The 25,223-nt window shown below is 46.5% G+C and overlaps 1 long non-coding RNA gene across 3 annotated transcripts; it reads left to right on the top strand.

The window, feature by feature from the left end:
* Positions 1-1,160: 1,160 nt before the first annotated feature.
* LOC148686970 (uncharacterized) lies at positions 1,161-23,549 on the top strand. 3 transcript variants are annotated; one of them, XR_015948281.1, is made up of 6 exons: positions 1,161-1,281; positions 5,413-5,546; positions 10,111-10,263; positions 11,032-11,106; positions 16,863-17,007; positions 21,792-23,549. It is a non-coding gene; the product is annotated as an uncharacterized LOC148686970 (long non-coding RNA). The 3 variants fall into 3 exon arrangements; XR_015948279.1 differs by lacking the exon at positions 5,413-5,546 and having other exon boundaries at positions 1,191-1,281; XR_015948280.1 differs by lacking the exons at positions 5,413-5,546; positions 16,863-17,007; positions 21,792-23,549 and adding an exon at positions 15,790-16,348 and having other exon boundaries at positions 1,191-1,281.
* Positions 23,550-25,223: the final 1,674 nt, after the last annotated feature.

Below are 25,223 nucleotides of genomic sequence, written 5' to 3'. Positions count from 1 at the left end.
TTCCCCTTAGGGTTCCCTCCTAATTATTGCACTCCTGTAACCCTCGAGGTTTCCAAAGCCTGCTGGTGCCCCCCTTCCCTTGGGCACAGAGGGTCCTGTTTTGACTCCACAATCAGACTGCACAATCAGATACAGTACTGTAATGAGTTTACTATTAGTGTGTGGCAAATGGCTCCCATACTGGCCCACAAGCTTCATTCAGGTGATGACGTGGGCTAGTTGGATGCAGAAGAATGATGGAAGGAACCAGCTAGGGAACCACCAAAGGAGTTGGTGTGAGCCCTCAGAGTTCGGGGAATGGTGATGGGACAACAATGAAGTGGCCACAGGGATAAGACTGGGAATAGGAGGTGTTCAGAAGCTGGAGAGGTAACAGGGCATAGTGAGCTGGGAGAATCTCTGGCAGAATTAGAACCAGAAACTAAAGTAGGAGAGGGGCGCAGAAACAGAGATGAGTTAGGCTGGTGAGAGATAAAAAGATTGGTTTGAGCCCCATGTTGGGTGAAAGATTCCTGCATTGCGGTGGTTTGGACTAGAAGACCCTTGGGGTCATAGCTGCCAAGTTTTCCCTTTTCTCGCGAGGAAGCCTATTCAGCATAAGGGAAAATCCCTGTAAATAAGGGATAACTTGGCAGCTATGCTTGGGGTCCCTTCCAACTCTACAGATCTGTAATTCTGTGAAAGAAGCGCTCTAAACCAAAGTGCTCACCTCTTTCTGATCAAATTTCTCTTGGTTTCTGAGCTAAAACTCCTTGGGATTTTCATTTTCTTTTTAAACGACCTTGATTAGCCACCTGATCCCCACAGCAAGGGCAGATGGTTTATGATAGAATTAACACAAAGCCCTTCTGCTCCTCAGAGAAGTATTTTGACAAGCTGGGCGGTACTTTTTGCACTATTCGTACTATCTGCTCACTTGAAAACAGAAACTTTTTTTTTTGTATAGTCTGTGTGATGTGTCATTTGCAATTTTGCATTTTTTAAAAAGAACCATGTTGTGCCTTTGTTCTTAAAGAACATGGAGTTCTCTGCATATGTACAGGTTGTAAAAGGGAGTGTTGCTGTGCGAGCTCTTGCTTGGGGCATGATTGAACCATTTAGGAGCAGCAAATTTGGGACAGCGTCAGATTTTGTCCCAGCTGACATCCTCAAACCCCACCTCACCCACTGCTGATTTCTTGCTCTGCTTCTACAGGATGGGAAAGAGTCCCTGAATGGCCAAATTTGATGTATGTATACTCAGAAGAAAGTTCTCTTATGTCCATGTGGCCTCATTCTGAGGTAAGTGTGTGTGTAGGCCTGAAGCCTGAGATAGTGCTAGTCACCTAGACGAGCTAGTGACATTGTGGGAAACTGCAAAGTTAATGCTTTAGGACATCTGCCATCCCTTGCTCTAGGGCAGGGTTTCCTCAAACTTGGGTCTCCAACTGTTTTTGAAATACTACTCCCATCATCCCTAGCTAGCAGGACCAGTGGTCAGGGATGATGCAGACTGTAGTCCAAAAACAGCTGGAGGCCCAAGTTAGAGGAAAACCTGCTCTAGGGTTTCAATGTCTTCTTGGAGAATCTCCCTTAGCTCATAAAGGAATACGAAGGGCGGAGAAGCTGTGCCTATGGCCGGTGGATGGGAAGGGGACTCTCCTAAAGAGGAGACCTTTGCCTCAGATCTCAATGAAATTATTGGTGCCTCTGCCTCTCACAGGTAGGAACCTAAGAGCATCTTCACGTGTGTGTTCAAAGGAGCACTTTTATCCAGCGCAGTGCCTGGAAGCACGTTACTATGGCAACACCTGGTAATGTTGTCTGTACTTGCTTCCAGCCACACTGAGAGAAAAATAGTGGCTAGTGGCATATGGGACATGGGTCCCATAGAGGGGATGCCTTCACTTGTTTCATCGTAGTTGCCTTCTTATAGGCTGACTACACACACACACTGAGTGACCCACCATTCCAATCTGATGCTTCAGATAATAGAGGAATCTACATGCTTTTTAGGTCTGAGGAAAGGTCTGCGTGTGTTTTTAAAAAAAAGCCAAATTCCTGCAAGGCTTTATGGAAAGGGCACATTCTACATTAAATGAAAGAATCATAAATTACGGCAGTCCCAAGACAGCTGTAACTTGCTTCCCTGCCAATGACTTGTGCATGTTTATAGAGTGCTAGCTTTCTCTAGCGATTAATAAAACACTTAATGTGGCAACCTTTGCATCCTGGACCCTCCAGGCCCAAGAGGCTGGAGCAGGACAGCGCCACCGTTAGTAGTCAATAGCTCTCAAGATGAGCAAAATAAATCTTGTTGCAATTGTTCGGAGGATGGGGGTGGGAGCTCCAGAAACTGCTCCCCCCAAAAAACCCATTAAGAACACAAGGGAAGCCGTGCTCGATCAGGCCAGGGGTGCAGAATTGTGTTCTCACAGTGGCCAACCAGAGACCCATGGGAAGCTCATAAGCAGGACCTGAACGCAACTCACTCTTCCCACCTGTGACTTCCAGCAACTTGCGTTCAGAGGCACGCTGCCTTCAACGGGGAGGCGCAACATAGCCGTCATGGCTAGGAGCCACAGATAGCCTCATCCTCCAAGAATTTGTCTATTCCTCTTAGGAAGGCATCAAAGTTGGTGGCCATAACGGCCTCATGTGGGAAGGAATCCCACAGTTTAAACTGTGCGCTGCATGAAGAAGTAACTTTCTTTCTCCTGCCCTAACTCTTTCAACATCTAGCTTCATCGAAAGTCCTGGAGTTCTGGGGCTTGTCCACACTTCCACTTATTCTGTACCTAGAAAACACATGCCTGAGAAGTTTTCCACGTATCCCATGCTTTCTAGGCTGGTGGGTCTGAACTGTTTTCCCTTTGCCCCACCATTTTCCCTGGGAAAACCTGCTCTCTACCACTGAATCAGAGCAAAAGTCAATCTACAGAAACCCCGGTTGATGTTTGGTCCAATTCAGCAATAAAGAGCGGGCATTTCCTGGGGGACAGTGGCAGCACAAGCAGAAGTGCTGTGGGAAAGGAAGAAAAGCTTTTCTCTCTGCTTTCTCCATACCATACATAACTCGCTATTGTGTCTCCTCTTACTTGCATGTTCACCAAATTAAAAAGTCCCAAATGTCATACTTGCTGGAATGGAATACCAAAGATGAAGCAGTTAAAAATGTCATGATCCATTGGGCCATAGACCTGGGCCACAATATTGAGTTTCAAAAATGGCATAAACTCTGGAACACGGGAATATAATTTACGGCAAGTGTATTGTTGAAAGAGAACCTATTTAAGATGATGTATAGGTGGTATTTTACCCCGACCAAGCTTGCAAAGATGTTTAGGACAGGTGATAAAAAATGTTGGAAATGTGGTGTAAAAGATGGCGATTTTATACACCTGTGGTGGAAATGCGAAAATCTTAAAGTATTTTGGGAAGGCAAAATAATGAACTGAAAAAAATACTAAGATATACTTTTAAGAAAACACCGGAAGCATTTCTTTTGGGGATGGTAGGGGAAGATATTGAGAAGAATGACTATAATTTTTTTCTGTATGCAACAACGGGGGCAAGACTGCTTATTGCAAAGTTATGGAAACAGAAACAACTTCCAACTATAGAGGAATGGCAGCAGAAAGTGCAAGAATATGCAGAAATAGCCAGATTAACAGCAAGAATCAGATATCAGGGTGATGAAACGTTTCTGAAAGAATGGAGAAAATTTATGGAATATATTGATAAAACGAGTGGCTTACGCACTTACAAGTAGATTAGGCTAATACCTCATAACGGAAAGCAAAATTCTAAAAGAAGGAGAGTTGATACTATTTTTATTTAATATTAATTTATTGATTTTATTTATATAAAAATCTAAGAGATATACTATAGCTATAATTAAGGCCAAAATTTGGATAATATGAGAAAATTATTTGAAAGCGGAAATGAATAACGCAACCATAAGGAAGACTAAAGAAAACAGAAGAAAGAAGAAGTGAAGCTGATTGGGGGGGGATAAGAGGGGAAGGGGAAGGGTTATATCTTATTTTCAGGATGTATAAATTAGACAATACAAGTATAGATGTAACATCAGCGCTTTATTTGTTTTGACATTATTTGTAAACAAATGAGTTATAAGTTAACAACTGGGAAGTAAAATGGATTCGAATTGTTTGTTGTCATTTACGTAATAAATATAATAAAGATTATATTTTTTTAAAAAGTCCCAAATGTTGTAGCCTTTCCTCATGGGTGTGGGTGTGGGTGTGTGTTGCTCCATTATGGATCCTATAGGTGCAACGTCTGCAGCGCTGGCGAACAGTTGCATTTCTGTCTGTCTTGGGTGCAAGAGCCCCAGCACCGTGTGTTAGCCAACATCTCCACATGTCTGTAGTCAGTATCAAAATGAGTGCAAGATAGGCTGGCCCATAGTTCCTTAGAAGAATGGGCCACAAATGTAAGAAAGGAGCGAGCAGCTTAATACTGTTTGCATTTGACACTAGTGAAAGCTCACAGGTATCTGCAATGCAAGGACTTGATGTAGCAAAAAATGGGATGATGCTTTGATTCCTTTTCATGGAATTTTGCTTTGAAATAAAGTTTAAGAAAAATGCAGGCAGCAGCAACAAAAAGGAACACCCCCCCCCCTGGAACAACATGATCACTGAAGGAATAAAGAAACTCACTGACCCTAATCCTTAGAATGTGGAGCAGGCTTTGGGGGCATTATTTAATTATTGGCTAAAACGTATGGGAATGACAGTGCATCGTCTAGCTAAATCATGTTAGCTGTAACAATTGACTTTTAGTCCATTGAGGGAAAAGCCGTGGCATAAAAACATGACTTGCTTGCTTAAGAAATGTGGCTACGCCCCCTACACCCACCCACCCCCCCGGAAGATCTTGTTTTAGCCAAGAAGGGGTATGGATAATGTACAAAGGATGTGCTGATGACGAAGATTTTTTTGCATCTCTTAAGGCAGTAAAGATATCTCCCTGGTAGAATTTACTCAAATATAAACCAGGCCCAGAGGATTGCTTACTTAAATTCAGTTAGCTTTGTTTGAGGAAGGGAGCAACAGCTCTTGCTAGGTTCCAGTTACCAGCTCAGCGAATTATTTGCCTACAGTTAAATATCCATTGTACCAATTTCTCATTTCGGTTTGTAGGTAAACTATTGGTCATAAAGAAACAAAGAAAAATAAAATCAAACTGATGTAGACAATCAAGCATCTCCACAAATATATTTTACATTTGCCTTGTAAAATTTGATCCATGCCTTGGGTAGTGTAATTACAAAGGTGGCTAGTCTTCTCAGAATCTTAATATCCTTGCTAAAAGATCAGAAAATTATCTTTTGAGATATTGACCAATTGGTCCTATTTTGTAAAACAACAGAACAAATATATTCTTTTCTAATGCCTTTTGTATCAGCAAGCCACAACAATGCAGATGATCCCAAACCACATGTGGACCACAATGGCAGAAGCAAATGTTGTACGGTATCCTGGCTAATCTGACTTCAAGAACTGTGGAAGGCATTATCTGGAGGGAAAAGGCATCTCAGGGTAATAGCTTTCTCTCTGAGTATGTTTGGGCTTCTGGGGTGTGGGCGTTCCTAAGCTGGCAAACTGGTGATGCCTAGCTACTGAAGCCAAAGATCTGTCAACAGCAGGGCCCCTCCCTTTGGCGGCCACGTGGCTTCCCAAATACCTTAGGGGAGGTCACACTATTGTCTATCAGCGTAAGATCCTGGGAAAGCCTGGCACATGCCAAATCATGAAATGAGAAACCACAAAATGTCAAACTGTGGAGCCACTGCCAAACTGCTAAAAGCCTTGACTGCGCAACACACCCAGCTAGTAGCTTGATAACTTGTTCTTATAAAAGGACTATCCAATCAAGACTTGGAAGGCCCGCTGGTGTGAATGGAAGAGTTAAAACACATGCCTTCCTTTCTTCTGCTGAAATCAACAAGTGCGTTGTTACACTGGTTCGTTAGAAATAAATCCCATTGGGTTCAATGGGACCCACACCCTTGTAAGTGTGCATTAATAGAAAGGAACCTAAAGAATGCTACACTTTGACTGAATTGTGCTCTAGGTCTGCTGTAGGTTAGACATATTGTTTAGTCGTGTCCGACTCTTCGTGACCCCATGGACCATAGCACGCCAGGCACTCCTGTCTTCCACTGCCTCCCGCAGTTTGGTCAAACTCATGTTGGTAGCTTCAAAAACACTGTCCAACCATCTCGTCCTCTGTCGTCCCCTTCTCCTTGTGCCCTCAATCTTTCCCAACATCAGGGTCTTTTCCAGGGAGTCTTCTCTTCTCATGAGGTGGCCAAAGTATTAGAGCCTCAGCTTCAGGATCTGTCCTTCCAGTGAGCACTCAGGGCTGATTTCCTTCAGAATGAATAGGTTTGATCTTCTTGCAGTCCATGGGACTCTCAAGAGTCTCCTCCAGCACCAGAATTCAAAAGCATCAATTCTTCGGCGATCAGCCTTCTATATGGTCCAGCTCTCACTTCCATACATCACTACTGGGAAAACCATAGCTTTAACTATATGGACCTTTGTCGGCATTTTAAGATGCTGTCTAGGTTAGACATAATTGTCCCCATTTTACAGATTTGTCTGGATTTCTCGTACCGGTATATGTTTTCTTTAACAACTGTTTTCTAAGCCCTGAGTTTTGTGCATTTTGCATTTAAAAAATAATTCATTGCAAGAAAGAAGCATACCTCCCATGACTTTAGTGGCAAGTCATCATTAAACAACAACAGCATCTGGTGCTCCCAAGTGCCATTCCTTCTGATTCAAGTGCTTTTTGTGTTGATGTGGAGTTCTGTACTTACGCTTGCCTCCTTCACGTTTCCTCTGAGAGCTCCTGAGAGCAAACGGCTTGGCGGCAACGCTGTCTCCAGCTTCCATCAGCAGCCGGTTTTGTGGAGGTCAGGAGCAGAAATATGCCCAATTTTATCTAAATGGATCGGTAACTATGTCTGATTGAAATTGTTCCGTAATTAAGGTAACGCACAAGAGCTTGCTTTGAAAGGATTAATGGGGCTCCTTGGTCATCTATCACAGGGCTTAAATGAAAGTAAGGAACGAATAATACAAAACACATATTCATAGGCTCGGGGGCACTGGGAGGGTTTCTATCAAATGCTTTGGGGGGGGGGGAAAGCATTTAAACTGGTGACTTCCAACTCTACATTTTCCCTGCTATGGAACAAAACGCACTCCATTCAGTTGCCAGTTCAGATATACCACAAATGTACCATAATTACTATGCAAAGGGATTTGTAATGGAATGGGGATTTGACCTGTGTAATGATTTTTTAGGTATATAAAAATAATAATAACACAGTAGTCAAATGGCAACTTCCCAGGGACAGGTAAATCAGTCTGGAAAATAGTGCAATTCTGAAAGGGAAGAAATAAAGGCACTTTACTATAAATCAATATATTTATAAGTCCCTCCCGTTTAAAAGCCTTTCTCTTTCTCCTGGCCCAATAATACTTCCATTTCTCAATACACGCAGTGATAATATCCAAATACAAAATGCTAACTTTTGTTAAAAGACTGCTCTCATATTTCAGTGTATATTTAAATGATGCCTCTAGGTCTTATTAATTGCGTCATCCTTCCTTTTTTGGTCCCTGTTTACTAGGGTCCTCACCCTACCACAGCAACTCCATCATTAATGCAGTTAAAATCCTTAATTAGTGCAGACTCCTTTTCTTAATGGGTCCCCTCTATTTCCTGTCACTCTAAACTTTTGATCAAACAAGGTGTGATTGGGGCAACCACAATCCCTACACCAGTCTGCCTATGTGTTAAGGGCAGGCCCTTCTTGAGATCCCACCACTGGGTGAAGCTCACATCAAATAGGACCTTCTCTGTGGTGGCACCCTGCTTATGGATCTCCCTTCCCTCAGAGATATAACTGGCAGTGATGCTTTATGCTTTTCAGTGCTTGTGGAAGACTTGCTTTTTAACCTAGGGCAGGGGTCCCCAGACTTACCGCGCGGCGGGCCGGTGCCCGCCGCACCGACCGCGCGGTGGGCCGGAGGGCAGGGGAGTGCGCGCGCAGCGGGCCGGAGGGCGGGGGAGTGCGCGCCCGTGCGCATGCGCACACGCACACGGGCGGGAAAAAATCGCCAAAAATCGCTTGTGCGCATGCATATGGGCCTCCCCCGACCCGGAAGTGCACCAGAAATGACCTCTTCCGGGTCGGGAGAGGCCCATACGCATGCGCACAAAGGATTTTCGGCGATTTTTTGCCGATTTTTTAGATCGTCGCTGCGCCGTGCGCCGTGAGAGCGGGCGGCGGCAGCGGGCGGCGGGGGTCGTCGCGGGCCGGATTGGAAGGCCGATTGGGCCGCATCCGGCCCGGGGGCCGTAGTTTGGGGACCCCTGACCTAGGGCTTTGACAGAATGTGTGGTCAGCTGTGAAACCATGTGTCATCGTCCCCCCCCCCACCGTATTGTTATATCTGATTTAATTTATGACGTTATTTTATTGGGATTTTGAAATTGATGAAGGTCAGGTTAGAAATGGAACAATCAACATTCCCCAACACACACATCTGCCCATCTTTCCTTTTCAAGGGCTTTTATTTTAACATGAAAAGGATTAAGGGGAGGTAAGGAGAGTGGAACCTCTCTCCCTCCCCGTCTTACTTCTCAGCTTCCTGTCACTTTAGCCAGGTGAATGACTCACTTTATCAGAGCCCACCTGAGAGAAAGGTGCCTCGGACAGCAAGGCACAAGGAAGGGATATATCCGAATGGGTCCTAAGTTCAGTCCTCAGCATCACCAGGTAGTGGATAAAAGGTCCATAAAATCATGAAGCATTGTTGCCAGTCAGTGTAGAGTAGACAGCACAAAGCTAATGTCTCTTTCACTGGCCTCAGTGCTCTATGTTTTAAACGATGGGGAGCAGCAGGTCCTTTCTGAAACCTACAAGTCCCAACTCCACCCCTGGCTCCTGCCAAATTTAGCCAAATTACGCATACCCTGTAGGTTTTTATTTTAAAAAAACCAAAAGCATTACATTGAATTTCTTGACTATTACTATCGCCAGTACCCAAATCACAGAGAAACGCATTAAAAAACTTTCCCCAGATTACTTATCTCTAGATCTCACCCAGTAACATATGTGGGAGTCATTGCACCTTTCATTGTTTCATTCCGCTAAGATCTGGACAAAGTCCATTTCCTGACAAATCTATTATCCTGTTGTGTCCCTTCTCTAGCCCTGATTATCTCCTGTTAGTTTTATATCTATATTAAGTCATAGATCTAAGTCAGCCAAATTTCTAATCCAGGAGGGTCTGATTTCCCATCCCCTCATGGCCAACAGATGGCCATATGAGTGGCTGTCAAAAGATGAACAGCCATTTCTTGATCTTCCTGAAGCACCAGATATTTAACATAGCCAAATAATATTATTAGTGTCTCTCCTGGTAATTCACAACCCATACTTTCTCTTACTTTATTATCTCTTGATCCTGATTATTTAATTATTGTGTAGGAAGAAGTTGCTCCCATTCCTGTGGCCTTTTAGCAGTAGCTGAGGATGCCATCGCAGAAGGTAATGGCAGGCAGATCTCCTCCGCCTCCCTTGATAATTTGAGCTGCGCAGAGACTGTGCTGTCTTTATGACATATGGGGCTTTTATTACAGATATATACAACCTGTGCCTGAGATGGAGGGGTTCGCAGCATTAACACCCCCAAAGGGTCTTGTTTCTCTCATAGCCACAGCCTTGGATTCAAGCAGAAATCAAGCATTGCTCTCAAATTGCTCTATCTCCACCTTGGTGCGTTTATTGCCAGATCACATCACTGCAACTTTCAACTCTAAACTCGGTCTTTGTCCTTCTAACTCTGCTCAAGCTGAGGGTGGGGCCCCTGGGGGCCACCCATTTGCCATCTCACACAGAGCTCCTTTCCTTTGTTTCCCTTAATGGCCCATCACCCAGGTGATCGCCTCGACACGGGAAGCTTGCCTGCCTTATATTTACCACTTGCTGGATCCAGGGACAGCTATTATTATTACCATTTTAATCTAATAATTTGTTTATTATCCCCCCTTTCTTTTCCCCTCCCCACAAATGTATTGCAGAGTTACTGGGAAATTCTCCATGTTCAAAGCTGGATATCTGCAAGTCCTCTTACATGCTGGCTTTAGGGTCAAGCCGAGAAGAAACAAGATCTACTTCTCTCTCCCTATTTTGGCTGCACATTGCCATGGCTGTCTTTTCAATGCTGGAGTCAGGTAACTTGGGCCACACCTGCACTGCAGATGAACTTGCTTTCTTTCCAATCCCAGTGCTCTGCTGCTCTTGTATCAAAATTTTGTTGTTTAGTCATTTAGTCGTGTCCGACTCTTTGTGACCCCATGGACCATAGCACACCAGGCACTCCTGTCTTCCACTGCCTCCCACAGTTTGGTCAAACTCATGTTTGTAGCTTCAAGAACACTGTCCAGCCATCTCTTCCTCCGTTGTCCCCTTCTCCTTGTGTCCTCCATCTTTTCCAACATCAGGGTCTTTTCCAGGGAGTCTTCTCTTCTCATGAGGTGGCCAAAGTATTGTAGCCTCAGCTGAAGCTGTATCAAAATTACAATTACAAAAGGGGCTTATTTTTAGGGCAATTGGAATTATAGAATCATAGAGTTGGAAGAGACCACAAGGTCCATCCAGTCCAACCCCCTGCCAAGCAGGAAACACCACAACAATTGAAGTGTCCATAAGACGTGTGGGTATGTTTCCAGATTTCCTTCTCCATCCTCCTCTCTCTTCCCCTGCTTAGATCTCATGCATTGCAGAATCCCTGATATTTCTATCACACACTATTTATTACTGAGGGGGAAATCTGAACAGGTATGGAAATGGCAATCACAGGCTGTGGGGGGGGGGGAACAGGGGAGAGAAGAATGATAGTGCTAATCTTGAATTCCTGGGATTTGCTTTCCATCCAAATATCTTTCGCATTATGCATGTGTCACTGGTACAGGGAGATTTCTGTCCTCTCTCTGTTCTAGACAGGGCCAGCCCGAGATAATTTGGCACCTGAGGTGAAACACAAAATGGCGTTCCCCTCCACCAAGCAAGAAGGGGTGAGTAGAGATCTACATCAGGAACAAGGGGGAGGGAGGAATAAAGATTTACATCATGTTCAAGGGTGGGAAGAGGTCTCCTGTTCACCAAGAGGCTGCTGTAGAGGCAAAGCTGCCAAGGAGGTGACAGATCCAGTCTTCAAAGAGTGTGTTGCAGCCATCACTGCCAACATGGCAGCAGCAGTAGTGAGCAAAGCATTCCTTAGAGGCTAGTTTTGCTGCCCCTGTGGATCATGCCTCCTGAGGCAGTTACCTCATCTTGCCTCATGCGTGAGCCAAACCTGGTTCTAGAACATATTTGGTTTGTGTCTATACAAACACACACACACACACACACACACACACACACACACACACACAGAGGTGGTACTGTGGTCTAAACCACTGAGCCTAGGGCTTGCTGATCAGAAGGTCGGCAGTTTGAATCCCCACGACGGGGTGAGCTCCCGTTGTTCAGTCCCAGCTCCTCCCACCTAGCAGTTCAAAAGCATGTCAAAGTGCAAGTCGATAAATAGGTTGTAGCTCCAGTTGTAGACGACTCTGGGGTTCCGCGCTCATCTCGCTCTATAGGCATAGGGAGCAGGCGTTTCTTTGCAGATAGCTTCCAGGTCATGTGGCCAGCATGACTACCGTAAGCTGCTTCTGGTGAACCAGAGCAGTGAACGGAAATGGCGTTTACCTTCTCACCTGAGCGGTACCCATAGCTGCCAAGTTTTCCCTTTTCTCGCGAGGAAGCCTATTCAGCATAAGCGAATTTCCCTTTAAAAAAGGGAGGACTTGGCAGCTATGGGTACCGCTCAGGTGAGAAGGTAAACGCCATTTCCGTTCACTGCTCTGGTTCACCAGAAGCAGCTTACGGTAGTCATGCTGGCCACATGACCTGGAAGCTATCTGCAAAGAAACGCCTGCTCCCTATGCCTATAGAGCGAGATGAGTGCGGAACCCCAGAGTCGTCTACAACTGGAGCTTTAACCTATACAACAGCAGTGTTCGGGGCACCTGTGGCCCTCCAGGTGTTGTTGTCGGACTCCAATTCCCATAAGCCCCAGCTAGCATGGCTGAATGGTCAGGTTCCCTATCTCTAACTCAAGCCCCTCTTCGTCTCTTCTGAACTCACAGAACAAACAGTTTGATCTGGCAGTCATTCCTCAACAGGGCTTCCTATTAATAGTCCCGCTCGTCGCTTTGTGCTCACGCCGCAGACGCATTTGCTTAGCCTTTGTTATCTACACAGAAGGACCTCGCTCACTTCCATCCATATCTGGAGATAATTGCATTTTTGAAATGGTGTATTAATTGCGTTTTTGAAAAGGGAAACCAAAAGAGCAAGCCTCGGAAGAGGCGGCAGCTGTCGTGACACATTGCTGTGCAAAGTACAAACGAAACGCAAGATCCAAACGTGGAAATTGGATCCACGACTGTGACATCATGATGTAATTTGTGAATAATATTCTTCTGGCATTTCAGAGTGCAGGTTAGGGAAAGCAACGCTGACTGTTTCTCCACCCCAAAATGACAACCTTCCCTGGAGTACTGGGGAATAGCAGCGGTGCCATTTTGATCTCAATATGTCTCATAATTTCACACATCCCACTTAATCTGCATAGTGATTTGCAGTACCCTGTTCACTTGCTTTTTGCCCAATCACCAACATGCAAAGCTAGGTTTTATGCACGTGTCAATGCATTCCCACGGCCACCACTGTGCAAGGCAAGCGTTAGGCAACGTGTTCTAATTTGGCATTTGGCTATGTATTTGCACTCTTACAGTAAACAGGTGATCATGCTGGCACACCCCAGGTCAATCTGTTGTTCTGTTTTGAAAATGCAAGTTCTCTGAAACCTAATGTCTGCATTTGGAACTGCCAGGTTTCTGCCACCTTAATATGAACTTGAGCCGTCAAACTCGGGGAACCTTTTCCCAAATGTGTATTTGATAGTTATTTGTTTACCTGAAACATCCTGTTTGGATTTCAAGATGGTGCCTGATCAAAATTTATATCATAGTATAAAATAAAACAATTAAAAGAAGATGAGAGCAAATAACTCTTAAAGGCAGACTGCAGAACTAGAAACATCAACTGATAAAAATATGTTATAGTATGGCACCAAAAATATTGCTGAAATAAAGGTACCAGGTAAGCCTTCATGGAAAGCATTCTGCAACTGGGCTGAAAAGGCCTTCAAGTGTTCCTTACATTTAACTTGTAAGTACTGCACAAAGTTTGTTTGCACGGATAATTCAGACACAGTGAATGAAAGCTCCTTAACAGAAGGTTTGGAATAAGAGGGTTGGTTCCCCCCCCTTTTAACTCCTGGTCTTTTCAGCAAATGTGAAATATATTTACATATCATACAGTCAATAAGCTTCATGAATAATATATTGGCACAGATGTGTACAGCCCATCAATACAAAATAATCAGTGGTGCTTAGAAAGACTATTTCTAATAGTGATGCTCAGCATACTGCGCTTTTGCTATGTGGGCTTCACATAGAGCAATGTTAAGGAAGCGTAAGATCCTGCCGTTCTTGGGAAAAGAGAAAGCAAACTTCTGAGGGCTACAACAAGCAGAATTCTAAAACGGGGCCTTCCCTTTGTAGCAAAGGGCTGATTTACGCAACCCTTTTGCTGCGTCAGAGAAAACGAGGCTACCTTTATTCAGGTTACGCTTGCCATATGGGGGGATGTGCTCCTTCACAGACCCAGCAGCCCAGTCAGTGCCCCCCCCAAGCACTGTCACAAGCCCTGATCCTCCTCAGAAGAAGGTTTCCAGATAAACGGCCCTTTGTCAGAAATAGGGTGGCCACATGTCCAGGTCTACAGGGGGCAGTCCTCTTTGGAAGGCTGCCCAGTCCAGGTCCAGTTCAAAGGCAGAAAGTGTCATCCAAACACCTTAGGGACTCCACTCCAGATTTATGTAGCCTCCCCCCCCCCCACCGAAGTTGTCCTGCAAGGTAGCAGATTGGGATTTTCCTTGAGTTTTACTCCTGAAGTCTTTCTCACAAATGAATATAGGCAGTGGCAGAGGAACCCTCTCTGGCACCCGGAGCAGCGCAGCCCGTACGGACTGTGCGTGTGCTGCATCCCACGCACGTGCACTCCATACGGAATCCCACACATGCGCAGTCCGTAGGGGCTGCCGCTCATGTGCAGCAACCGTATGGACTGCGCATGCACAGCAGCACATACGGCCGCAGTGCGAGAGGCAGCCCGTACGGACACCCATGTGGACGGTGCGCAAGAGCGGCACCCCGTACAGACGCCACACGCCCTCGGCCGCTCTACAGCTGGGGGAAGGCAGGAGCCATCTTGTCACCCCTCCCAGAGTGGCACCCGGATCGGACCTCCCACTTCCGCCCCCCCCTTCCTACACCCCTGAGTATAGGCATAAGGCAGAGGAGGTTTAGGATCAGAGTTTTCCTTCTCCTAGATGGACTACCTTCCCAAAATGATGATTCCCATCTGCCCTTTTACCTGATTGTTTTTTAACAGGAACATAGGCATGGGCGTAGCCAAGGGGGGCCAGGAAGGGGAAGCTGACTCCCCCTACATAGATAAAAATCAATAAAAAATACTTTTAAAAAATTAATATTAACATATAACAAAAAATCAATAAACATACATAGCTAACTGAGGTTCTGCTCCCCCCCTCCAACAAAAGCCCTGCCCCCCCTAACAAAAATCTTGGCTTCGCCCATGAACATAGGAAACTGCCTTAATAATGATGATGATGATGATGATAATAATAATAATAATAACAATAATAACAATAATAACAACAATAATAATTTATTATTTATACCCCGCCCATCTGGCCGGGTTCCCCTGGCCACTCTGGGCGGCTTCCAACAAAACATTAAAATACAAAAATCCATCAAACATTAAAAGCTTCCCTAAACAGGGCTGCCTTAAGATGTCTTCTAAAGGTCTGATAATTGTTGTTCTCTTTGACCTCTGGTGGGAGGGCATTCCATAGGGTGGGTGCCACTACCGAGAAGGCCCTCTGCCTGGTTCCCTGTAACTTAGCTTCTCGTAGCGAGGGAACCGCCAGAAGGCCCTCCGCACTGGACCTCAGTGTCTGGGCAGAACGATGGGGGAGGAGACACTCCTTCATTGTCATTGATGACAATGACAATGATAATAATTTTATTATTTATACCCCGCCCATCTGGCTGGGTTTCCCCAGCCCCTCTGGGCGGCTCACAACATATATCAGAACATACTAAAACATCAAACGTTAAAAACCTCCCTAAAAGGGGCTGCCTTCATATGTCTTCTAAAAGTCAGAGAGTTGTTTGTTTCCTTGAAATCTGAAGGGTGTTCCACAGGAAGGCACCACTACCGAGAAGGCCCTCTGCCTGGTTCCCTATAACCTCACTTCTCACAGTGAGGGAACCAGCAGAAGACCGTCGGAGGAGGACCTCAGTGTCCAGGCTGAATGATGGGGTTAGACCAGGTTAGACCTTTGGTCCCTCTACCTCAGTGTTGTAAACACTGACTAGCAGTGTGTCTCTAGGATTTCAAGCAGGAGTGTCTCCCAACCCTGCCTGGAGATGCCTGGGTTTCCACCTATGTAGGACCTAGGTCCTAAAGCCCTGGCAGGGCCCACAGCTGATGCGCCCTCACAAAATTGCTTTGGTTCTCCTGTGTCTAGCTGCTATTTTAATTTCCTCCAATTGCAGGATCCCTCTGGGACGCTGTAGGAAACGACAACGGCAGCTCTCTGCCACTCCTGCCGAGCAAGTCCTCCACGACCCATTAAAGAACACTTTGCCTGTGGCCCCCTCAAACTCGAGGCAACTGGGGTGTTTGTGGGGAGAGGATGTAATTCCACAAGTGCACACAGGGGGCTTCCTTCGTTGGGTTTCTGCGGAAGGTTTGGCAAGTATAGTTTCCGCTGCTAAAACGTTATAACAAAAGGCACAGGGACTGCCAAGTATCTTTTTTGCTGTTAAAGACATGCGGGTCAGAACACTTACTGTGTCAAGAATTGGCAGCACTACAAGGGACCTCACTGACAATTCTCAGAAGTTAAAACAGTTTTGGAGAGGGCAGTTGGAGATGCCGCTTATCTTTCCTTTGCAATTCCTTGAACAGCTTCCTGTTAAAATGCCGAGGGAATTGTCAAGGGCAATAAACTTTTCATAAAGGGCACTGTCAGTGCTTGGAGGGCCAGAGAGCATCTTGGTGATGGGCTGTGCTTTGCGCAAGAGAATCAATCCGAATTTTATTGAGGTAAAATAAAAACAGGTGAATGGACAATAAGTGTTCCATATTCCCACACCAATAAAATTATGGGCATGAACCAGCTGGACCTAAGCCTCAGTATTGAATGGCAAGTCCATTCAAAATACTCGCCCGCCCCCCCTCAGGAAAGTGCATTGCGCTCATATTTTGGACTAACAGAATTTTTTAGACAGACACATACGAAGTGCAGACATTGCACTGCCAGTTCTCACAATTGTGACATATCTTATAATATTTGAAGCTTATCTTTTAGGCTCAGCTGCTGAGAGTTGGGCAACCACACGAGGGGAAATTGTGAGAATGGCTGCCAAGAAGAAGAAAAAACACGAGAATGTAAATTGATTTAGCTCTAAAAAGCTTCAAAACAGAGTGCAGATAAAACGAAAACAAACAACTTCTTTAAACAAACAAACAAAACTCTCTCAAATCTCATAAATGTTGAATTCAAGGAAGGAGCTTTCACAACTCCAGACTCGCCCTTGCAGAAACCCCATGTTTTCCCTTGCAGAGAGAAGAAAGAAATTGCTGCTGCAGCTTTCCCCCTTGTTCTACCGGTAGCTGCTGCTGGTGGTGGCTGCACTTGACTGCAGCTGGGAGCGGAAAGAACACAATGATTGCCAAAGAGGAAGTGCACCAGTTCCCTTGCTTTCCTTGTAAGTAAATGCCAGATACTGCTTAATGGGTGTGGAGACAGAAGCAGGGCCTCTGTCCTGCATGGGCCTCAAGCCACAATTGCCTGTGCTGGTTTTCATAAAGAGAGACCATGACAGGCACCAGGAGGCTTCCTTACAGGAGTTCCCTCCTTTGACGGGGTAACGTGAATTGGCCCTATGATATTCCAAATGTTAGTTTAAACTTTAATGCATACACTTCTAGACCTGGGTTCAAAATGACAAACTTCTCTCCTCTTTGGTATGCAAAACAGATATGGGTTGGGAAAAGACTACGCCTTTCCTAGTCAAAATCTCTCCTCAACCAGCTTGCTTCTCCCATAGGATGGCATTACTTTGCAGGCAGGGATAGGGGCCAGGCTAATTGACAGAGAATATGCGCATGGTTGCCTACATGTTCTGGATTACGGAACACCTTTCTGACTGGCTTCTAGCCTGAAGGTACACAAAAGCGAGCTTGACTACCCAAAATAACCTACCTGAGTACATACTCCTTGTATGTATAGGTTTGTGGCCTTGCAGCCTGATCCTAAGGTGTCAGAGGAGGCATTGTAAAATGGTGGATTACCCACCATTTCCAAAGTCCAACCTGCTTGTGCCTATGAGGGCAGGAGAGGGAACTTACATTTCCCTCTCCATGTAGTTTCATTTTTTATCCAGTTTCCCCTCATTGGTTCCAATGAAAGGAAGTTGATAATACTGACTCAAGGCTGGTGTAGAGAGAGGGTCCAATCCTGGCACCTCCCAGTGAATGAAGAAGACCCTACCTCTGCCCTGGCCCCAGAGTGCTCTGCTTTGTGGCCTAATGCTTGTTACCTCCAACAAAAGAGCCATAGCTTCTCCCCTGCACGGCTTTGCTGACAAAGCACTTCTCCACTGCCACAGAGACATTCTCGCTTGATCCTAACCCTTCCAGACAGCAGATCTGGGAGGTAGGACCGCTCTGTTAAACAATCTGCTACAGCATTTAATTCATCAATTTTGTTATATTTGTGATCTCACTTTTCCTCTTAAGGAGCTCAAGGTGGTGTGCATGTCTCTCCCTTTTCTCAACACAACAACCCTATGAGGTAGGTTAGACTGATGGGTCCAAGGTGAGTATCATGGCTAAATCGGGATTTAAACCGTGGTCTCCCAGGTCCTAATCCAACACATGAACCACTACATCACACTGACTATTTGTGGAGGGTTTCCTCTATTTTTTTGGGTGGGGGGGTTCGTCCGTGTGCTTGGGTTCTGATCATTTAAGAAGTCATCATTTTCCAATGGACATGTTCCCACCCATATATATATATGAGGGAGTTATTTTCTATGCTAAATACACATCTATTCCAGCTGCCATTAATGAGCTTTGGCCGGCTCATGTAAAGTGTTGACAGGCCTTGTTGAAGTAGTGCCAAGAAAAGACGAATGTTTTGCTTGGAACAGCACAATGCAGTGTTTGTTTCATTGTTATATTTGAAGTGTTAGCAAACTAATGTGACAGGATATAGAAGAATGTGCAACTGAATGATGCTTGAAAATATAGTCCCACCACATCACAATGACTTCTGATAGATTACTTTTTTATTTTTAATTCGCTTTAGGAGAATCCTCTCTTTTAGAAACATTAGAGCAGAAATAAGTTGATCTGGGGGCTGGACGGGATAATGAATTCAACAGCAACTGACATGTGATCTTTTTATACTCTCCTATTGACCCCCTTGAGATTCCTTTCTATTCAAGTGGCTATCAAATTGCTTCTCTTGCTTATTGCCTTAAGCTTTGCTTTCTTACCTGTAAGAGGTATAACTAAGGAGAGTAAAATGCAGGGAGGGACTGAGCTAACAGACCGGAGTTGGACAGACGGAAAAAAAAGTCCTCCTTCATGTAGCACATAGTTAAACTGTGGAACTCTCTGCCACAGGAGGCAGTCACGGCCACCAACCTAGATGGCTTTAAAAGAGGACTGGACAAATTAATGGCTGTCTACTAGCCATGATACTTATGCTCTGCCTCCACAGTTGGAGTCAGTAATGCTTCTGAATGCCAGTTGCTGTAAAACTGCACAAGAAGGCTCTTGTGCTCATGTTCTGCTCCCCGGTTTCCCACAGGCATCTGGTTGGTCACTGTGAGAAAAAGAATGCTGGACTAGATAGGTCATTGGCCTGATCCAGAAAGCTCTTCTTATGTTAACCCAAGCAGTTTCTTAAAGGGTCCTCCCCACCCACAAAACAAGCAGCTAAAATCATCCAGAAGTAATACAAATGGATGGGCCAAAAAATTAAATTTGGCACTATTTCAGATCTAGTCATAGTATTGTTTTTATCGCTCGTATGACTTGCCGCTTGCATTTTAAAGAACATGCAGAGTTGTTACTAAAAGACCAAAACTAGACGATATATGCACGGTTGCATTTCCTGTGTCTGTTTATTTTTTAGTTACACAGCGGCTATGAAGGGGATTGAGATTGGTGCTGTGTGGTGCAGAGGGAGCTGGAGTTTAATCCTCTCCCTCCTGGCTGCAGCCTTGCCCAAGAAGCCCCCCCCCCACTCCTCTCCTCCCCAGTGGCGGCTGGTGCCCATTGTGACTGATAGGATGGAAGGCGGGGAGCCCAACAGTAGGTGGCGCCAGAGCCAATGACAGGCAGAGGCAACTAATTCTAGTTTAGTCCGCTTCCTCCTCCCTGCTAACTTCCACAAGGGCAACACAGAGGCTGGGTCAGGAAGCTGACAGGCAGCGCAGCCTCACCCACCCCCAAGTGGTTATACTAAGAAGGCAGACAAGTAGGGTCTGGTCAAGGGCAGACCCCCTTGGTCCCCCTTCCAGCTGCTCTTTGCTGCAGGAGGAATCTGGGCCACAATCTGGAGATTTGTGAAACTAGCTTCATGCTTCTTCACGTCTATGGCTTCAAGGGAGGGAAAAGTTAAAAGCACCCCTCTAGGGAGCAGCAAGCTAAAGTAGTTATCTGGCTTCTACCCTAATGCTTGTCGCCATTATGCATTTAGCAGAGGTCAGTGCCGAACTGATGCTGATTGAACCAGCAGCCGACCTGCAGCAGCTGTAATGAAAGCATCTGGGAGTAAGTGCTGGCAGCAACAGGAGTCGCATTTGTCTGAGACGAGCTGTGTCACTTTTGAAGAAAGGCAAATATTTGACATAAGCTTGAATAGGGTGCTCAAATGTGCAAGTGACTGACAGGCAGTTTAAACCTGAGTGCTTGGCCAACGTGGACAATGGTAAGGAGCTACCACTGCTCTGAACTGGTGCCCCCCCTCCAGGCCCCCCCTTCACCATTATTACACTTTTTGGCTAACAGGAAAAGTGATCCCAAACACCACGTTCATCTGCAGCCAGCCATTAGCTACAAAAGTGTTATCTGTGAGTGGTTCCTTGCACTACTTATGTGTAGGAAATATAAGAATTGGTCAAGGATTAGTGTCCAAAGATAAGAAATATATACCGGTAATCAGGCAGCAGGAGGGGAATCATATAATCCCCCCCCTTTGCCGTTATGTTTCCAGCTGAAAATTGGCTATATGGGTGAGCAAAGTAAAGGTCACCTATGGCAGCGTTTCTCAACCACTGTTCCGCAGCACACTACTGTGCTGCGAGATGCTGGCTGGTGTGCCGCGATGTGAGGCGACGCGAAGGGCGATTTGCGGCTGCCAATAGGCAGCGCTGACCCGCCGGAAAGGAAGCCGGCCGGGTCAGTCTGGAGGGCGCAGGGGCGCGAAGGGTGTTTCTCCGTCATCTCCTGGCGCTCGCTCCCTGAGCGAGGCAGCGCTTCATGGCCGCGCGCCTGGGCTGAGGGGCCGGGCTTGGAAGCGGGAACATCGAGGGACGGGGCAGATCTCTCCGCCGCCGGACACAAAGCGCCGCCGACGCCGCTGCTTTCCGCAATCCCGGGAGGAGGAGGAGGAGGAGGAGGTGGTGGAGGCTGCCCCTCGGGTCTCTCTCTCCGGCCCTTCCTCTCTCCCTCCTTGCGTATGAGTCAGGTATTTCCCAGCCCGCCGTCGGCAGCCGAGGCCGCCTCCTCGCGCTCTCCCCGCGCGCTCCATGGAGAAGGCAGCGGCGGCAGCGGCGCAGGGCGGCGGGGACTCCGGAGCAGCAGCAGCCCCGTCCAGCGACGGCAGTAACAGCAGCAGCCTCAGCAGCAGCCGCCCCACCTCGGCGGGCTCCTCACCGTCCTCCTCCGCCAGCCGGGGAGGGCTCTCGGGCTGCCAAGGAGCAGCAGCGGCGGCGGCTACACCAACGGGGAGGCCGGAGGGAGGTGGCGGTGGCGGCAGCAGCAGCAGTCCCAGCTCAGCCGCGGCCAGCCCAGGAGGGAGCGGGGGGCTGGCGGCAGGCAGGACGACGGAGGCGATGCTCGAGGGCTCAGCAAGTACACCAACCTCATCCAGGGCTGGCAAAGCAGGTAGATGTTGTGGGAATGACCTCTCTCAGTCTCGTTTTTTGGGGTATGTGTGTGTGTGCCAGTGGGTCGACCTACTTCCTTTCCCCCCTGTCTCCCCACCCTCCCTGCACAGAATCAAAGTTAGTGTGGTGCAGTGGTTAAGAGCGGTAGTCTCATAATCTGGGGGACCGGGTTCGGGTCTCCGCTCCTCCACATGCAGCTGCTGAGTGACCTTGGGCTAGTCACACTTCTCTGAAGTCTCTCAGCCTCACTTTCCCCACACAGTGTTTGTTGTGGGGGAGGAAGGGAAAGGAGAATGTTAGCCGCTTTGAGACTCCTTCGGGTAGTGATAAAGCGGGATATCAAATCCAAACTCTTCTTCTTCTTCCAGGGGTCTACAAAGGGAAGAAGAGAGGTAGAATACGGGAAGACAAAAGAAGGAAGAGACGTGAGGCAAGCCCTGCTGGGTGAAGTCAGAAACTTACCACTGTGGTGGTAAGTTGCTTTCAGGAAGCTGAAAGCAGGGCATGAAGGCAAGAGGCCTGCCTTTCTGCAGTAAAAGGATCACTCTGGTTGAAGGAATCACAATCTGGTATTCTGATTCCTTTCTCTTTGTGCCATTGCTTAAGTAGCCAAAATGACAACAGCAGTCACACACAAGAGACAAGTGTCAGTGACCCAATGTGCATAGCAACAAAGGAAGCTGCCTACTACCGTTGGTCCATCTTGCTCAGTAGTGAAAACACTGACTGGCAGCAAAGCAGGTGTTCTTCTGCTAAGCTGCAGCCCTTCTGCTCAATATAAACTCAATGTCTGCATAAATCATCATCGTCATCATTTTGTCATGGGCCCCCACTTGTAACTGTCTAAAGTTCTTCTTGAAGAGCAGGAGGGATTTTTTAAAACTTATATGGCACAAAGGGACGTGGGTGGCACTGTGGTCTAAACCACTGAGCCTAGGGCTTGCCATTCGGAAGGTCGGCAGTTTGAATCCCCACAACAGGGTGAGCTCCCGCTGCTCAGTCCCAGCTCCTGCCCACCTAACAGTTCGAAAGCACGTCAAAGTGCAAGTAGATAAATAGGTACCACTCCGACAGGAAGGTAAATGGTGTTTCCGTGCGCTGCTCTGGTTCGCCAGAAGCAACTTAATCATGCTGGCCACATGACCCGGAAGAGGAGTTGAGTATTAAAGCACTATGGGAATTGTATCTCTGTGAGGGAATAGAGGGCTTCTAGCATCTCTCAGCACCCTTAACAAACTACAGTTCCCAGGATTCTTGTGGGGTGGGGAGTGATCCATGACTGTTTAAAGTATTATGATACTGCTTTAAATGTATAGGACAGATGGAGCCTTAACTTAACTCCTGGGGCAGGCGGAAGTTAGATTAAGATCTACTGGTAGATCTATGTGTAATTTGCAGTGGATCACCAAGGATTTCTGACTCCCAAATGTTTAACCATAGCAACAACACCTCCCCCCTACCCCACCCCAGATTAGACTGCTGAAATGAAGCAAGCCTGAGGAGAAACTAGGAATTGATTTTTGCATGAAATGACTGTAGGCTCAATTCTCACACTGAAAACAAATTCCTGGGCTGAGATGTAGTCAGGGGAGTCCTGTTCCTTCATTCAATGTCCTCCTCTCTTTCTAAGCCACTTTGGCTCCAGCCGGTGGACTTTGGGGTTCTAGGAACAAAGCAGATCCCACAAGCTCCCTTGATCTACTCTATCATTTTAGCTGCCTCTAAATTAGCCGTGGGTTGCTTTTTTCCTGAAGGTTTTGTCTTGCTGTTTTACTGTTTATATGTTGTGGTGTGGTTAATTAAAACCATGGTTATTGTACACCACCCTGGTATCTGTGTGGGTGAAGGGCAGCCTGAAAATATCTTAAATGAATGAATAGCACATGGACCTTAACATGCACAAGTTGCGCAGAGCGTAAGTCAATTAAGCAGAACTGCAGATGAGCAACAGTGGGTTGTTAGGTGACCCAGAGATAACTCTGCTGCAGGTGTTATGTATGGCAAGCAGATGTTGATTTTTGCTTTATTTCTGAAGAGCCTTTTTAAAGAGTGTTTTCAGAGTGGCAGCTGGCCAGCACGGATGGCTGCTGGAAAGAAACCTTTCTTGCAGTCCAAGAGGTCACTGATCACAGAACCCTAGATGTTTAATGAGGGAAGATATTGCTCAGTTGTCAAGGCTTCGTTTACTTTACAATTTATACCCTGCCAGACTTAGCTCCACGAAGGCCTGAGGGCCAATAACAATATTGTGCAAAAAGAATAACCATTTAAGATGACACACGTTCGGAATGAAGCTTCTGGAGCTTAGATAGGCCTAGTTCTGAATCTTGGAGAGGATGCTGCGATTGACAGTATTGAGCAAGTGGGGCTGGGCAGCAGGCAGCCCTCACCGGCTGGATTCAGGACAAACTATGCCCCCTCCCCGACTTCATGGACAAATAGCGCTGGAGGCAAGGGGGTCGTGCTGAGCAGGGCCGTCTTTAGCATATGCAGCACTGGGGTGCAAAAACTGCCTAGTGCCCCCATTTTGGGGGAGCAGGCCAAAGTTGTTGAGCTTTTTTTAGGGTGGCAGCTCAGAGTTGAATTCTCTCCCATACCACTGCAGGAGGAGAGCATTTCCTGGAGAAGCTTGGGAGGGAAGCTGCGTGCCCTTCAGCTATCTGGCACCCCGCAGAATACCCCTTGCGCTCCCGGGTAAAGAAAGCCCTGGTGCTGGGCGCGTTTCTTCTGTCTTCCTCATTTTTCCATCATCCACAACCCTGTGATGTAGGCTAGGCTGTGTGTGTGTGTGTGTGTGTGTGTGTGTGTGGCCGGTCCAGATTATCCAGTGAGCTTTATAGCGGAGCTGGCATTTGAATTCGGGTCTCCCCACCACAGACTTTTTGTACTGCCACAGACACTGTGGTGGAAAACGCAGCCGCCATGTTAGCGTGAGACACAGCCCTAGAACAGAGAGGCCTCCTGTTGCACTGAGCCTCATTGGCTGATCTGCACTAACCTTTCTCCCAAGCCCTGGAAGGTGTAGGTCTCTCCACCCAAGAAACATACACAGCAGCACATCAATGCTCTACCCACTTTTCTGATCTGCATTCTGTACCTCTGTGTGTGTCAATGAAATGGTGTATGGGAAGCTGGCAAGGAGGGGGACTTCTCTAAAATGTAAGGCTTTTATTACTCCGGGAACGTACGGAGAACAGGCTTGCAAATGGATGATGGATGGACACCATTGTAAAATGCAAATATTTTCAGCACTGCTTCCCCATGTTTTATGGAATGATAGGAAAATGCAAAGCGACAAAATGTATGTCTCGCCGCGTCCCATTGGTTTATGCATTATTCCGAAGAGATTGCCATGGCTTTGGCTGCCTGTTTTCCAAATGACTTTTTATTGAGGCAAGCCTGATCTGGAGCAGCAACATAACATCCCTATTTTGTTATCCCACCCTTTTCTTTTAATGCCTCCGTCCTGCTGATATGTTTGTGGAACTAAAAATAGGCAGAATGCACCACGTGACAATCCTCAGGGTGGGAGAAAAAGTGCATAAAAAGGTACGATGTCTCAGCCCTGGTTTCCTTGGAAATAATAGTAGTAGTAATTCTTGAATGTGATGCTGTAAAATTGGCAAGATCTAAAAATGGCCCATTGTTCTCCAAAACATTCCAGGAATATCCATGGGCAGCATAAAAATTGGCTACAAAGAAAAACTAACTGCTTTAGTTCCCCATGAGCTGGTTTAGTGTTAACAGGAATACAACGCAGCCAGAAAGGATTGCTTTTATTGGGCCAACTTGTTGATAGG

The sequence above is a fragment of the Zootoca vivipara genome, chromosome 2, assembly GCF_965207765.1.
Source record: "Zootoca vivipara chromosome 2, rZooViv2.hap1.1, whole genome shotgun sequence".
Lineage (NCBI taxonomy): Eukaryota > Metazoa > Chordata > Lepidosauria > Squamata > Lacertidae > Zootoca > Zootoca vivipara.
This window is presented reverse-complemented; position numbering and strand designations above follow the sequence as displayed.